Below are 16,020 nucleotides of genomic sequence, written 5' to 3'. Positions count from 1 at the left end.
AGGAGTCTTCTGACCTGAGACCAGAAGTCTGGATACCGGCTGGATTCAAGATCCCGCTCGAATAAACCCATTTGGGTGGCATTGTTGAGGAGCTGGTGTTGCAGTGCTTGCCCTCAGCCACCAGAGGCCTCCTGTGTAAATTGTGAGTTCCAGGCAGCTTGGCACAAGGGTGCTGGTGATACCTAGTGGTGGTGTGTCTGTGCTCCAGTTGTGTACAAGAGGGAGTGGGCATCTTGAGCACACGCGTCACTGCACTGCAGCAGTGCTTAGGAGCTTGGACTCCATGCTTCAGTGAAGAAAGGAAGATGGTGTATGTGTTTTTTTCTCTGCTCGTTCCCCCCCCCTTCATAGTTTGCCACCTCACCAGTATTTTTTATAACTGGCCCAACAACATTCTTTTGTATCCTGGCATCCCTGACACCGACTGTTATGGGTGGTGGGGGGGTAGGGGAAGGAAGTAAATGGTTCTACTGCGCTCCCCCCTCCCTCAAGCATCTCATTCAAGTGTCAGCAGATCGTTTGGCAAGGGAGGGCAAAGGTCATTGGGTTAACACTCCCTCTTCGCGCTGTTCTCTTCGTGATCCTGTTTTTACTCTTGAGGAAGGCTATCTTAACTCTGTGCCGACCAGGAATCAAACCTTAGACCCAATTGATCTCTAATACATCATTTGCCGACTGAACCAGCACCTGACATTTAAAAAAAATAAAAATAAACAAACACACTGCCTCATTTCCCCTAACTGTGTCATTGGGCTTTTGAAGTCATCTTGGAGGCACTTCAGAATGAGATTCGGTCACTCTTGATGGCTTTTGAATTATGGCTAAAAGGGTTAATTGTCTGACCTACTCTCAACATTTAAAAAGGGCATCATTGTCACACTGAGGCCTTCGACAGGCCTCATAGCCAAAACAATCTCTGGGCAGTGAGGAGGAAATCTCCAGTGTAACATCATTCTATTATCACCTAGGCAACAGTGATGTGTGAACTTTACGATCGAGGTTCTCAACTTTTGTCAAGTCCCCCAGTGAGGTCAGTGCACCTTGTGTTGATCTGACCATGTCATAAAAAAGGCTGGCAGATGCTTCACTATGGCAACTGTGCCCTTTCAGCCTCTCATGCAGTTGGTACAGTGACCTGCTGAACATGTCCTGGCACTGGACTCCAAAGTAGATTGGCATGTACTGCACATGAAAATCGCTCATTTTACTCAAAAACTACTGACTTCCACCCATGTTTTGAAAAAGATTACCTCACGGTATGAAAATAGAAATAGTTACAATTGTAAATACTTTTGTTTTGATGTGAAATGTGATATTCTAGAACTTGTATTTTGATTTTGACATGCTAGGCCAGTTTAAGACTACTGCTGTTGTATAAACAAATTGCTTCATCTTTGAATATTTTGATATGGGGCCTCTGTGCTGTTGTGGCTGGTGACGGTATTTGTAAATTTGTTTCCTCTTGCTGCTAATACGATTTTGAATGCTGCACGGTCTCAAAAAAAGGGCCCACTGCACGATCAACTGGCCAAAATCTTGCTGGGTAAGGTTATCTGTGGGCAGGCAAGCTGGCATGTAGCCAACTGCCTGGTTTATATCAGTTGTTCTCAATTTCTGTTGGTGTGGGGATGGGAAGGTCTTCTGCATCTACTAATGTGCTTTCAAAAGGGAAATTCGCGCAACCCTTGCCACCCTCCACACACTCCCAGGGTGGCTGTTCTCTCAACTCTTGCCACCCTCCACACACTCCCAGGGTGGCTGTTCTCTCGACCCTTGCCACCCTCCACACACTCCCAGAGTGTCAACTCCACTTCACAGTGATTCAAATTTTCAAACACCACATGCTCCTTCCAAAGGAAAGTTACCAACATTTTAGAACATAGAACATAGAACAATACAGCGCAGTACAGGCCCTTCGGCCCACGATGTTGCACCGAAACAAAAGCCATCTAACCTACACTACCAGAAGTAAGGTAACGCTGAGCACATCTGTCTTTTATGTATTGGCTGCTGCAGTGCTGGACTGCAGTACATACTGTGCCCCAGAGAAGCCATATTGGAAAGGTTAAGTTGCTTTTCTTAAAGGCATATCCTGCTTGTATTCTGCAGAAGCACGTATCAAATGTGCCTCCTACAGCCAGAAGCCACTGCTGGCTTCGTTTAGAACTTGGGCTTCAAGTGGATTTGGGGTGGAGGATAAAAGGTGATGAAAACTGCTGGATTCATGACACCCAAGCCTGTTTATGTCTTCTTTTGGCTCCATGTCCACACTTACTGCAGAGCCACTGGATTGAGTTAGCTTAGGCCTTTGTCTTCCAGTCTTACCCACCTCAGTCAGTCCAACATGACCACCTTCTTGACTGAGCTTAACTCCACATGCACCCGTTCCTGTTGGGTGCTGCAAACACCAACCTCACTCTGACAACTGGAAACGAGAGAACGTCCATGTTTATTCTGAGCGTGGCATGCCTCAAAGTACTTTTGAAGTTTGATCACTATTGTAATGGTGAAAATGTGGCATTTTGTGCACCGCAAGTAGCAATGTGACAACTGACCACCTGAGCTGTTTTACTGATAGTTGAGGGGATGAATGTTGGCCCGGACACCATGGAATGTTCCCTGACTCTTCGTGGTATTTTTTTTTTTACATCCAACTGAGACATCGAGGCCCCGTTTGTTCTCCCCTCTCAACGGAAAGATGACACCGCCAACAGTGTCGCATGGGGAGCATAAACCGAGATTAGGGGCTCGGGTGTCTGGAGTGGGGTTTGAACAATGCTAGTGTAGTCGCCTTGTAACACACAGCAGTCAGGCACGTTTGCTTAAGACTATTCTTTGGCCTCCAATCAACTCAACCTTTAACTTTTCATGATTGGCCTCCAATCAATCAACTCAAACCGTTACTTTGCATGATAATCTGACTCAAAAGCAACAAAACGGTCTCCATGTACCGAACCCAACAAGGTTTTGGCCCATCCCACTGGTGTATTTGAACTAACTGGAGTGCGTTTTAACTGATGTATTGAAGTCTTCATGGGCTGCAATCAGACTTGTGTGTACATATTGGAAAAATAAAGCTGAATTTTTCATTTGCGTTGGTTTATTGTTGTTGAAGCAATTGTGTAGTCGAATCATAGAATCTTCCAGCATTGAAGCAGGCCGCCTGGGCCTGCACTACCTCTGAATAGAGCCGTTTATTATTACAGAGACTTGGGATTCATTAATAAATTCTTCCTCCTGGAGTCTTCATCCTGGAGTTTGTCTTTCTGTTTGAACACTGCAGGTTACACAGCCCAGGTAACTGCTAACCTGTAGTCAATAACTAAAGGTAGCCAATTTGGTTTTCCGGGCAAGTACAAGAATTAGACTTTTGGATTGTGCTTTTCCTGATGAAAGTTTGGGCAAAAACCTGGGCAAAAATGAAGAAACTCATGTCCACAGCTGGCAGAAGCCTTCAACTATCTTGCAACTGTAGCAATCTTTTTTCATGTCAACACTGGGTGCCTACTTGGCCCTGGGAGCCCAACCGTCTTTAACCTGGCATCTCCATGTGTACAACTTGGGGCATTTTCTCATTCGATGGTGACCAGGTTCTGGGACCCAATATTGACCATTCATTGTGTGCTGCAGACAGGAGATGGTTTCCCTCCTTTATTTCCCACCTCTCACCTCTCCACGGTGAAACATCCCTTTAATGAATGCTGCAGCTCTCTAGTAGACAAAAAAGACTGCTTTCTCCGAAGTTTAAATAAAAAAAAAAGATGATTTCTCAGGACCCTGAATTTAGCCACAACACTGCTCATTCACACAAGACACACACACCGAAAAAAGGGTAATTGCAAACGAGGTAGCATGTACTTCGATTAAGTCCAAGCAGTCACTTTTACTGTTTTGAGATGGTAACTGGAACATTGCAGACCTGATGGCTCATTCCAGAGTTTGGATATTTCTGGTGATGGATTCACTGTGGTTATTCCCTCACAACAGGCAATTGTTTGGCTTCCATTCAGTCGGAAAAAGGATAGTCCCTTCTTCCCTGCCTGTTCAAGGATGCAAGGCTGGGTGGGATCTCCTTTCTGTGGTCCCTGCCTCCCAGGCTGACTGACCTGGACTGCTGCTCAAGATGTGAGTTAATATGATGTTTTGTCACGTCACCATAGCATTGATATTCCCCTTGTCCACAAATGGTCCTGGACCATGTTCGCATTGACGCATGATGGGGGTTTAAATCTTGGGCGTTTGCACCTCCTTGTGATTGAGTCGATTTGCACGCACCTATTTTGTGACATTTCAGTCTGATGCCACTAAGCATGGTGCTGGTAGGCAATTTTGACCATTCAAAACTCTGTGGGAGAGGTCACCTGTCTTTGACTCCATATTGTGTCACGGTAAACTGACCATTTTCAATTCTGCTTTTTAAAAAAATTTCGAGTACCCAATTCATTTTTTTACAATTACGGGGCAATTTAGCATAGCCAATCAACCTACCCTGCACATCTTTGGGTTGTGAGGGTGAAACCCACGCAAACACTGGGAGAATGTGCAAACTCCACACTGATTGTGACCCAGAGCTGGGATCGAACCTGGGAACTCAGCACCGTGAGGCCACAGTGCTAACCCACTGCGCCACCGTGCTGCCCTCAATTCTGCTTTGTAAAGGTTGTATATCCACTTCTTCATTGTAGCATGCTGCTGTGCAGAGGGACCTGGGTGTCCTTGTGCATGAATCACAAAAAGTTGGTTTGCAGTTGCAGCAGGTAATTAAGTAGGCAAATGAATTTTGTCATTCATTGCTAGAGGAATGGAGTTTGAAAGCAGGGAGGATATGATGCAGCTGTATAGGGTACCCACACCTGGAGTACTGTGTAATGATCTTCTTACTTGAGAAAGGATGTACTGACACTGGGTGGCAGGAGATTCAGTAGGTTGATTCTGGCATTGGCTTTTAATGAGAGACTAAGTAGACTGGGACTATACTCATTGAAATTTAGAAGAATGAGGGGGGGGCGGGGGGGATCTTGTAGAAACAAAAATTATGAAGGGAATAGATAAGATAGAAGCAGGGAGGTTGTTTCCACTGGTGGGTGAAACTAGAACTAGGGGCACGGTAGCACAGTTGTTAGCACTGTTGCTTCACAGCTCCAGGGTCCCAGGTTCGATTCCGGCTTGGGTCACTGTCTGTGCGGAGTCTGCACGTTCTCCCCGTGTCTGCGTGGGTTTCCTCCGGGTGCTCCGGTTTCCTCCCACAGTCCAAAGGTGTGCAGGTTAGGTGGATTGGCCATGATAAATTGCCCTTGGTGACCAAAAAAGGTTAGATGGGGTTATTGGGTTACGGGAGGAGGGTGGAAGTGAGGGCTTAAGTGGGTCGGTGCAGACTCGATGGGCCGAATGGCCTCCTTCTGTCTATGTAAGAGTTGGAAGTCAGTATTGCTGTGAAACGTGTTCGTCCTGTTGGTTCCTCTCTGACAGGCAACTTCACCCACCTCCAATCAAGGGTTTTCTCACAAAGCAAGATTTATTTTTCAATAAATGGAAGCTTGACATTAATTATCTCTTTTGCTGAGGTAAACAACACCTGTACCTGTCTCACAGGTTGTTTATGATGTCAAGTGGGAGATAATGGCCGTTGTAATTTGATAGCCAGCTCTTGTAAAAATAACATTTTTCAACAAGTTGTTGCATGCCATCAAACCAAATGTAAAATCTGCAGAAAGAGCTTGATATTTACAGTCCCGACAGCTGTACATGGTCAAAGGAGAAGGTTGATGAATATCCGCCATGGCTTCCATTTTGTAGGGCAATCCTCAAGATCTGGCCTAGTTTTAAAAATAAATTTAGAGTACCCAATTCATTTTTTCCAATTAAGGGGCAATTTAGCGCGGCCAATCCACCTACCCTGCACATCTTTGGGTTGTGGGGGCGAAACCCCACACAAACACTGGGAGAATGTGCAAACTCCACACGGACAGTGACCCAGAGCCGGGATCAAACCTGGGGCCTTGGCACCGTGAAGCAGCAGTGCTAACCCACTGTGCTGCCCATCCTGGCCTAGTTATAATTGAAGAAAAATGATCATGCTTTGTACTTTGAACCCGAGTGTTTCTACAAAAGCAAAGTGACCTAAAACCAGGAAAATGCTGCGAATATTCAGCTGGAGCGGGAAACTGGGTTAATGTTTGTGAGAAAAACAAGGAGATCTGTGAACGAGAGACAACAAAAGCGTTGGTGGTGTAAGGGCAATGTAAACGCAAAACGTGGCTAGAGGAGGTGTGATGGGAGAAAGAAAAATCCACGTGGAGGCTTGACCGGGCCTACTTCAAGATCCGACCCCAGGAGTGCCCAGGGAGAGAACAGACCACGGGACCCAGCCCAACCTGCCGCAGGAAGCCCCTGCCCACGACCCAGGACCCCCGAAACGGTGGAGACCGCACACGAGGACCCAAACGCGCTGCAAGGTATTCCCGCGCCCGCAGAACGCTGGGACCCATCCAGACCGCAAACATGCCCCCCTAGCAACCCCTCTACCTCAACCAGCGCCCGGGACCTTGCCAGACGCGACCCCAGATACATAAACAGCGCCCTGGTCCCCCCCAGCGCCCTGGAGCCCGCCAGACACGCCCACCTACCTTCCACAAGAGCTGACATCTGCCATCGGATCCCAGGATCATCCAGCAGCAGCCGCCGACCGAGGAAGCGAGGGAAACGCGGCGGTCTGCAGGTTAGAGCATTGCGCGGTTTCAAGACCCCTCTCCCCAGCATACTCCTGGCAAACGTCGAAGCGATCGAAAACAAGCTGGATGAACTTAATGCCAGACTTACCTCTCAGAGGGAAGTAAGAGACTGCTGTGTGCTCTGTTTCACAGAGACATGGCTCACCCCTGCCTCACCGGACTGTGCCATACAACCTGAAGGCTTCTCAATTCACCGGGTGGACCGCACGGCATCATCAGGCAAAGTGAAGGGTGGAGGGGTTTGACTCCTCATCAACTCCTCCTGGTGCTTGGATGTGGCGACCCTGGCGACCTACTGCTCCCAGACCTGGAACACCTGACCGTGAAGTGCCGCCCATATTTTATCTTCCACAGGAGTTCACATCAGCCATTATCACAGCGGTCTACATCCCACCCCAGGCAGAAGTGAGGAAGGCGCTGGATAAACTGTACACAGTAATAAACAACTACGAAACAGAACACCCGGAGGCCTTGTTCATCGTGGCCGGAGACTTCAACAAGGCCATCCTTAAGAGTGTACTGCCAAAATTCCACCAACACATCTCCTGTCCCACCAGGGGCGACAACACTCTTGACCACTGCGACTCAAAAATCAAGGGTGCCTACCGTTCCATCCCCCGACCGCACTTTGGGAAATCAGACCATAAGACGGTGCTCCTTCTCCTGGAATACAAGCAGAAACTCAAGCGGGAGAATCCAGCTAAGAAGGTTGTGCAGTGCTGGTCCGAGGAGACAGAAGAGCTCTTACGTGACTGCTTAGAGACAGTGGACTGGTCCATATTTAAGAACTCAGCGACCAAATTAAATGAGTATGCCACCACCGTCACAGACTTCATCAGCAAATGTGTGGACGACTGCGTGCCAAAGAAAGCAGTACGTACGTTCCCCAACCGGAAACCATGACTCAATCGCGAGACTGACTCCCTACTGAAGGACAGATCTGAGGCGTTCAAGACAGACGATCCTGACCTATACAAGAAATCCAGGTACGACCTCCGCAAAGCCATCCGGAATGCCAAGAGAGAATAGCAAACCAAGCTAGAGTCACAGACAGACTCTCGGCGGTTGTGGCAAGGACTAAACAACATAACGGGCTACAAAGCGAAGCCGAACAGTATCTCTGGCAGCAGCGCACCCCTCCCCGATGAACTCAATGCATTCTATGTTCGGTTCGAACAGGTAACCAACAATCTGCTGTCGAGTACCCCAGCAGCCCATAATTCACCCATACCCACCATCACAGCTTCCAAAGTCAGATTGGCCTTCCTGAAAGTGAACCCTCGGAAGGCGACGGGCCCGGACGGGATCCCTGGTTGTGCACTCAGAGCCTGCGCGGACCAGCTGGCAGAGGTATTCGCAGACATCTTTAACCTGTCCCTACTCCACTCCGAGGTCTCCACCTGCTTCAAGAAGACCACCATCATACCGGTACCAAAGAAGAACCAGGCAACGTGCCTCAATGACTACCGACCAGTGGCCCTGACTTCAGTCATAATGAAGTGCTTCGAGAGGTTGATCATGAAGCGCATCATCTCCATACTCCCAGAACGCCTTGATCCACTGCAATTCGCATACCGCTGCAACCGGTCCACATCAGACACCATTTCCCTGGCCCTACACTCATCCCGAGAGCATCTCGAAAACAAGTACTCCTACATTAGACTTCTATTTATTGACTACAGCTCCGCCTTCAACACCATAATCCCAGCCAAGCTCATATCAAAGCTCCAAAACCTAGGACTTGGCTCCCCACTCTGCAACTGGATCCTCGATTTTCTGACCAACAGACCGCAATCAGTAAGAATGAACAACAACACCTCCTCCACAATAGTCCTCAACACCGGGGCCCCGCAAGGCTGCGTACTTAGCCCCCTACTCTACTCCCTGTACACACACGACTGCGTGGCAAAACTTGGTTCCAACTCCATCTACAAGTTTGCTGACGATACGACCATAGTGGGCCGGATCTCGAATAACGATGAGTCCGAATACAGGAGGGAGATAGAGAATCTAGTGGAGTGGTGTAGCGACAACAATCTCTCCCTCAATGCCAGCAAAACTAAAGAGCTGGTAATTGACTTCAGGAAACAAAGTACTGTGCACACCCCTGTCAGCATCAACGGGGCCGAGGTGGAGATGGTTAGCAGTTTCAAATTCCTAGGGGTGCACATCTCCAAAAATCTGTCCTGGTCCACCCACGTCGACGCTACCACCAAGAAAGCACAACAGCGCCTATACTTCCTCAGGAAACTAAGGAAATTCGGCATGTCCACATTAACTCTTACCAACTTTTACAGATGCACCATAGAAAGCATCCTATCGGGCTGCATCACAGCCTGGTATGGCAACTGCTCGGCCCAGGACCGCAAGAAACTTCAGAGAGTCGTGAACACCGCCCAGTCCATCACACAAACCTGCCTCCCATCCATTGACTCCATCTACACCTCCCGCTGCCTGGGGAAAGCGGGCAGCATAATCAAAGATCCCTCCCACCCGGCTTACTCACTCTTCCAACTTCTTCCATCGGGCAGGAGATACAGAAGTCTGAGAACACGCACGAACAGACTCAAAAACAGCTCCTTCCCCGCTGTCACCAGACTCCTAAATGACCCTCTTATGGACTGACCTCATTAACACTACACCCTGTGTGCTTCATCCGATGCCGGTGCTTATGTAGTTACATTGTATATGTTGTGTTGCCCTGTTATGTATTTTCTTTTATTCCCTTTTCTTCCCATGTACTTAATGATCTGTTGAGCTGCACGCAGAAAAATACTTTTCACTGTACCTCGGTACACGTGACAATAAACAAATCCAATCCAATCCAATCCAATGGCAGGAAGATGAATGCTGTCAAATGAAGCGTAAGCTCAAAACCTGCAGCGGAGCGGTATAGGAAACTCCGAACCTGCCGCGGTACAGGAAACTGCAAACCTGCAGCAGTGCAGGAAACTCCAAACCTACCATGGTACAGGAAACTCCGAACCTGCCGCGGTACAGGAAGCTCCAAACCTGCCGCGGTACAGGCAGCTCCAAACCTGCAGCGGTACAGGAAACAGCGAACCTGCCGCGGTACAGGAAACTGCAAACCTGCAGCGGTACAGGAAACTCCAAACCTACCATGGTACAGGAAACTCCAAACCTGCCGCGGTACAGGAAGCTCCAAACCTGCCGCGGTACAGGAAACTCCAAACCTGCCACGGTACAGGAAACTGCAAACCTGCCGCGGTACAGGAAACACCATACCTGCCGCGGTACAGGAAGCTGCAAACCTGCCGCGGTACAGGAAACGGCAAACCTGCCGCGGTACAGGAAACGGCAAACCTGCCGCGATACAGGAAACTGCAAACCTGCAGCGGTACAGGAAACTCCAAACCTGCAGCGGTACAGGAAACTCCAAACATGCCGCGGTACAGGAAACTGCAAACCTGCAGCGGTACAGGAAACTCCAAACCTGCAGCGGTACAGGAAACTCCAAACCTGCAGCGGTACAGGAAACTGCAAACCTGCAGCTGTACAGGAAGCTCCAAACCTGCCGCGGTACAGGAAACTGCAAACCTGCCGCGGTACAGGAAACTCCAAACCTGCAGCGGTACAGGAAACTGCAAACCTGCCGCGGTACAGGAAACTCCAAACCTGCCGCGGTACAGGAAACTCCAAACCTGCAGCGGTACAGGAAACTCCAAACCTGCCGCGGTACAGGAAACTGCAAACCTGCCGCGGTACAGGAAACTCCAAACCTGCAGCGGTACAGGAAACTCCAAACCTGCAGCGGTACAGGAAACTGCAAACCTGCCGCGGTACAGGAAACTGCAAACCTGCAGCGGTACAGGAAACTGCAAACCTGCCGCGGTACAGGAAACTGCAAACCTGCAGCGGTACAGGAAACTGCAAACCTGCAGCGGTACAGGAAACTGCAAACCTGCCGCGGTACAGGAAACTGCAAACCTGCAGCGGTACAGGAAACTCCAAACCTGCCGCGGTACAGGAAACTGCAAACCTGCAGCGGTACAGGAAACTCCAAACCTGCAGCGGTACAGGAAACTGCAAACCTGCAGCGGTACAGGAAACTGCAAACCTACCGCGGTACAGGAAACTGCAAACCTACCGCGGTACAGGAAACTGCAAACCTGCAGCGGTACAGGAAACTCCAAACCTGCAGCGGTACAGGAAGCTCCAAACCTGCCGCGGTACAGGAAACTGCAAACCTGCCGCGGTACAGGAAACTGCAAACCTGCCGCGGTACAGGAAACTCCAAACCTGCAGCGGTACAGGAAGCTCCAAACCTGCCGCGGTACAGGAAACTCCAAACCTGCCGCGGTACAGGAAACTGCAAACCTGCCGCGGTACAGGAAACTGCAAACCTGCAGCGGTACAGGAAACTGCAAACCTGCCGCGGTACAGGAAACTCCAAACCTGCCGCAGTACAGGAAACTGCGAACCTGCCGCGGTACAGGAAACTGCGAACCTGCCGCGGTACAGGAAACTGCAAACCTGCCGCGGTACAGGAAACTGCAAACCTGCCGCGGTACAGGAAACTGCGAACCTGCCGCGGTACAGGAAACTGCAAACCTGCCGCGGTACAGGAAACTGCAAACCTGCCGCGGTACAGGAAACTGCAAACATGCCGCGGTACAGGAAACTCCAAACATGCCGCGGTACAGGAAACTCCAAACCTGCCGCGGTACAGGAAACTCCAAACCTGCCGCAGTACAGGAAACTGCAAACCTGCCGCGGTACAGGAAACTGCAAACCTGCCGCGGTACAGGAAGCTCCAAACCTGCCGCGGTACAGGAAACTCCAAACCTGCCGCGGTACAGGAAGCTCCAAACCTGCCGCGGTACAGGAAACTCCAAACCTGCCGCGGTACAGGAAGCTCCAAACCTGCCGCGGTACAGGAAACTCCAAACCTGCCGCGGTACAGGAAGCTCCAAACCTGCCGCGGTACAGGAAACTGCAAACCTGCCGCGGTACAGGAAACTGCAAACCTGCCGCGGTACAGGAAACTCCAAACCTACCGCGGTACAGGAAACTCCAAACCTGCAGCGGTACAGGAAACTCCAAACCTGCCGCGGTACAGGAAACTGCAAACCTGCCGCGGTACAGGAAACTGCAAACCTGCAGCGGTACAGGAAGCTCCAAACCTGCCGCGGTACAGGAAACTCCAAACCTGCCGCGGTAAATGGGGGAAGGTCTCTGAGATTGTCAAACTCGATGTCAAGTCCAGAAGGCTATAAAGTGCCGAATTGAAAGATGTGATGATGTTCCTCAAGCTTGCGTTCAGCTTCACTGGAATATTGTGGCAAGACGAGGGAGGCAAGATGGAAAATTGAAATGACAGGAGGGGGAAGCTCGGGGTCACACTCGTGCAAAATAATCACACCGTGCACATGCATACATTGTACTAAATTAAAAGAAGTAAAACACTGCTTCACCTGGAAATCGGACCTTATGGGTGAACAGAGAGGTGACGAAAGGGCAAGTGCTGTATCTCCTGTACGTGCATGGTGAGGTGACATGGGAAAAGGAGGTAGTTTAGGGGTGCCTGAGGAGTGATCTCAGGAGTCTCTGAGGGAATGTTCCTTTTGGAATGCTGAAACGGGAAGGGAAGGTGTGGTTGGTGATGGCGTCATGCTGGGGAGGGAGAAATGTGAAGAGGATGGTCTGTTGAATATTGGGGCTGGTGGGGGTGGAAGGTGAGGACAAAGGTGGCGATGGGAAACATTACAGGTTGGCATTTGGCCTGGCCTCCAATCGCGAATAGGCTTCCAAATCCATGTCCTCTCCCATTAGCAAGACCACCTATGTCTACCCTGTAACATCACCTCTCTCCACTCCTCCCTCAGTCCCAACTGCTGCTAAAATGCTGACCCCTGCCATCACCCCAGTGTTCATTGGCTGAATTGAGTTCCCAAAGCTGCAAACTTAAAATTCTGCTTCCTTTTTTAAATCCATCCCGAATAAACTTTCTTTTCCTGACTCCGTCCTCTTCTGCGTTGACTCCCACCACGGCCGGGCGTGCCTTCAGCTTCTGAGGCCCGAGAGATCTGAAATGCCCTCGGCCTCCTGACCCTTCTCTCCTTCAATCTACCTCATTGGCCAAGCTTTTGTGGCCCCTCACGCGTTCACCTTCAGTTTAGCCTCCATTTTCTTCCCTTCTGCTTCGGTGAAGTGTTGGGATTGTTATTTGGCTGCGTCAAAGGCACTATGTAAATGCAAGCATTCTTGTTACTTCTGCCCCTCTCCCACCCAAAGAAGTCCCCTTCCCGCAAGAATTGTGGTATGAAGGCGCTGAACGGGAAACGTGGGTGAGCAGGAAGAGAACATCAATCATTTGTATTTCTTGCTGGCAAGGCGGTGGGACCCTGATAGCGCCGCTGTCAGTGGGATTTCCCATTGATTTCCCCCCCCCCATGCCGCTGGGAAACATGTGGCGGGGCTGCGACTGGAAGTTCCCACCAGTGTGAACAGCCAGCAAATCTCACCCATAGAGTTTTACAGCGTTGGTGCCCTCAAGCACCAACTGTTCTAATCCCATCGTCCATCACTTGGCCCATAGCCTTGTGTGTTGGGGCGTTTCAAGTTCTCATCGAAATGCTTCTTCAATGTTGTGAGGGTTCCCGCCTCTCCCACCCTCCCAGGCAGCGAGTTCCAGATTCCCACCCCCCCTCTGGGTGAAAAGATTATCCTCAAATCCCCTCCAAACCTCCTGCCCCTTACCGTAAATCTGGTTATTGACCCCTCTACTATGGAAAAATGTTTCTTCCGATCCACCCTATCGATATCCCTCATAATTTAGTCCACCTCGATCAGGCCCCCCCTCAGCCTCCTCTGCTCCGGGGAAAGCAACCCCAGCCTATCCAGTCTCTCCTCATAGCTGAAACACTCCAGCCCAGGCACCATCCTGGTGAATCTCCTCTGCACTCCCTCCAGTGCGATCACAGCCTTCTGATAGTGTGGTGATGAGCGAAGGAGTGAGAGCGAGAGAGATCATCATAGAATTTACAGTGCAGAAGGAGGCCATTCGGCCCATCGAGTCTGCACCGGCTCTTGGAAAGAGCACCCTACCCAAGGTCAACACCGCCACCCTATCCCCATAACCCAGTAACCCCACCCAACACTAAGGGCAATTTTGGACACTAAGGGCAATTTATTATGGCCAATCCACCTAACCTGCACATCTTTGGACTGTGGGAGGAAACCGGAGCACCCGGAGGAAACCCACGCACACACGGGGAGGATGTGCAGACTCCGCACAGACAGTGACCCAAGCCGGAATCGAACCTGGGACCCTGGAGCTGTGAAGCAATTGTGCTATCCACAAGGCTACCGTGCTGCCCAAATGGAGAGCTTTAAGGGACAAATTCCAGAGCTTAGCATCTAAGCAGTTGAAGACTTGGCCAACAATGGTGGAGCCAGAATTGGAGAAGCATTAGGGACGGGGGCGGAGCGGGCGGGCGGGCGGCGGGGGGGGGGGGGGGGCTGGAGGAGGCTACAGAGATAGGGAGCGGGGGTAGGGGGGGGGCTGGAGGAGGCTACAGAGATAGGGAGGTGGGGGGGGCTGGAGGAGGCTACAGAGATAGGGAGCGGGGGTAGGGGGGGGGCTGGAGGAGGCTACAGAGATAGGGAGGTGGGGGGGCTGAGGAGGCTACAGAGATAGGGAGCGGGGGGTGGGGGGCTGAGGAGGCTACAGAGATGGGGAGCGGGGGGGAGCTGGAGGAGGCTACAGAGATGGGGAGCGGGGGGGAGCTGGAGGAGGCTACAGAGATGGGGAGCGGGGGGGAGCTGGAGGAGGCTACAGAGATAGGGAGGTGGGGGGGGCTGAGGAGGCTACAGAGATAGGGAGCGGGGGGTGGGGGGCTGAGGAGGCTACAGAGATGGGGAGGTGGGGGGGGCTGAGGAGGCTACAGAGATAGGGAGCGGGGGGTGGGGGGCTGAGGAGGCTACAGAGATGGGGAGCGGGGGGGAGCTGGAGGAGGCTACAGAGATAGGGAGCGGGGGGTGGGGGGCTGAGGAGGCTACAGAGATAGGGAGGTGGGGGGGGCTGAGGAGGCTACAGAGATAGGGAGCGGGGGGTGGGGGGCTGAGGAGGCTACAGAGATGGGGAGCGGGGGGAGCTGGAGGAGGCTACAGAGATAGGGAGGTGGGGGGGGCTGAGGAGGCTACAGAGATAGGGAGCGGGGGGTGGGGGGCTGAGGAGGCTACAGAGATGGGGAGCGGGGGGGAGCTGGAGGAGGCTACAGAGATAGGGAGCGGGGGGTGGGGGGCTGAGGAGGCTACAGAGATGGGGAGCGGGGGGGAGCTGGAGGAGGCTACAGAGATAGGGAGGTGGGGGGGGGACTGAGGAGGCTACAGAGATAGGGAGCGGGGGGAGCTGGAGGAGGCTACAGAGATAGGGAGGTGGGGGGGGGCTGAGGAGGCTACAGAGATAGGGAGGTGGGGGGGGTGCTGAGGAGGCTACAGAGATAGGGAGGTGGGGGGTGCTGAGGAGGCTACAGAGATAGGGAGCGGGGGGGAGCTGGAGGAGGCTACAGAGATAGGGAGGTGGGGGGGGGTGCTGAGGAGGCTACAGAGATAGGGAGCGGGGGGAGCTGGAGGAGGCTACAGAGATAGGGAGGTGGGGGGGGCTGAGGAGGCTACAGAGATAGGGAGCGGGGGGTGGGGGGCTGAGGAGGCTACAGAGATGGGGAGCGGGGGGGAGCTGGAGGAGGCTACAGAGATAGGGAGGTGGGGGGGGACTGAGGAGGCTACAGAGATAGGGAGCGGGGGGGAGCTGGAGGAGGCTACAGAGATAGGGAGGTGGGGGGGGGGCTGAGGAGGCTACAGAGATAGGGAGGTGGGGGGGTGGGTGGCTGAGGAGGCTACAGAGATGGGGAGCGGGGGGGGGGGGGCTGAGGAGGTTACAGAGATAGGGAGGTGGGGGGGGGCTGAGGAGGCTACAGAGATAGGGAGCGGGGGGGCAAAGAGGGATTTGAAAACCAGGATGAGAATTTTTAAATCGGGCTGTTGTCAGATCAGGAGCTGGTGTAGTTGACTTGGTGCGAGTTAAAATTGGGGTAATAGTCTCGGACAACAGCAGCCCCCCCCCCCCCCCCCCCCCCCCTCCCTGCAGGGTCATGAACCGGGAGGTCCTCGGTCTCCATGGCTGGCCTGTGCTTAGCCAGCATTCTCTGCATTACTGGCCAAAGTGAGATCCCCCCGAAAATCAATGAAACGTCTGGATTGCCCTTGCTTTTAATGGCATCTGCTTGACCAATGCACCTCGATTTAAGTTGGCAGGATGCTCATT

The sequence above is a fragment of the Scyliorhinus torazame genome, chromosome X (genome assembly GCF_047496885.1).
Source record: "Scyliorhinus torazame isolate Kashiwa2021f chromosome X, sScyTor2.1, whole genome shotgun sequence".
Taxonomy (NCBI): Eukaryota; Metazoa; Chordata; class Chondrichthyes; order Carcharhiniformes; family Scyliorhinidae; genus Scyliorhinus; species Scyliorhinus torazame.
The sequence above is the reverse complement of the archived record's forward strand: the minus strand, read 5'-3'. Positions refer to the sequence as shown.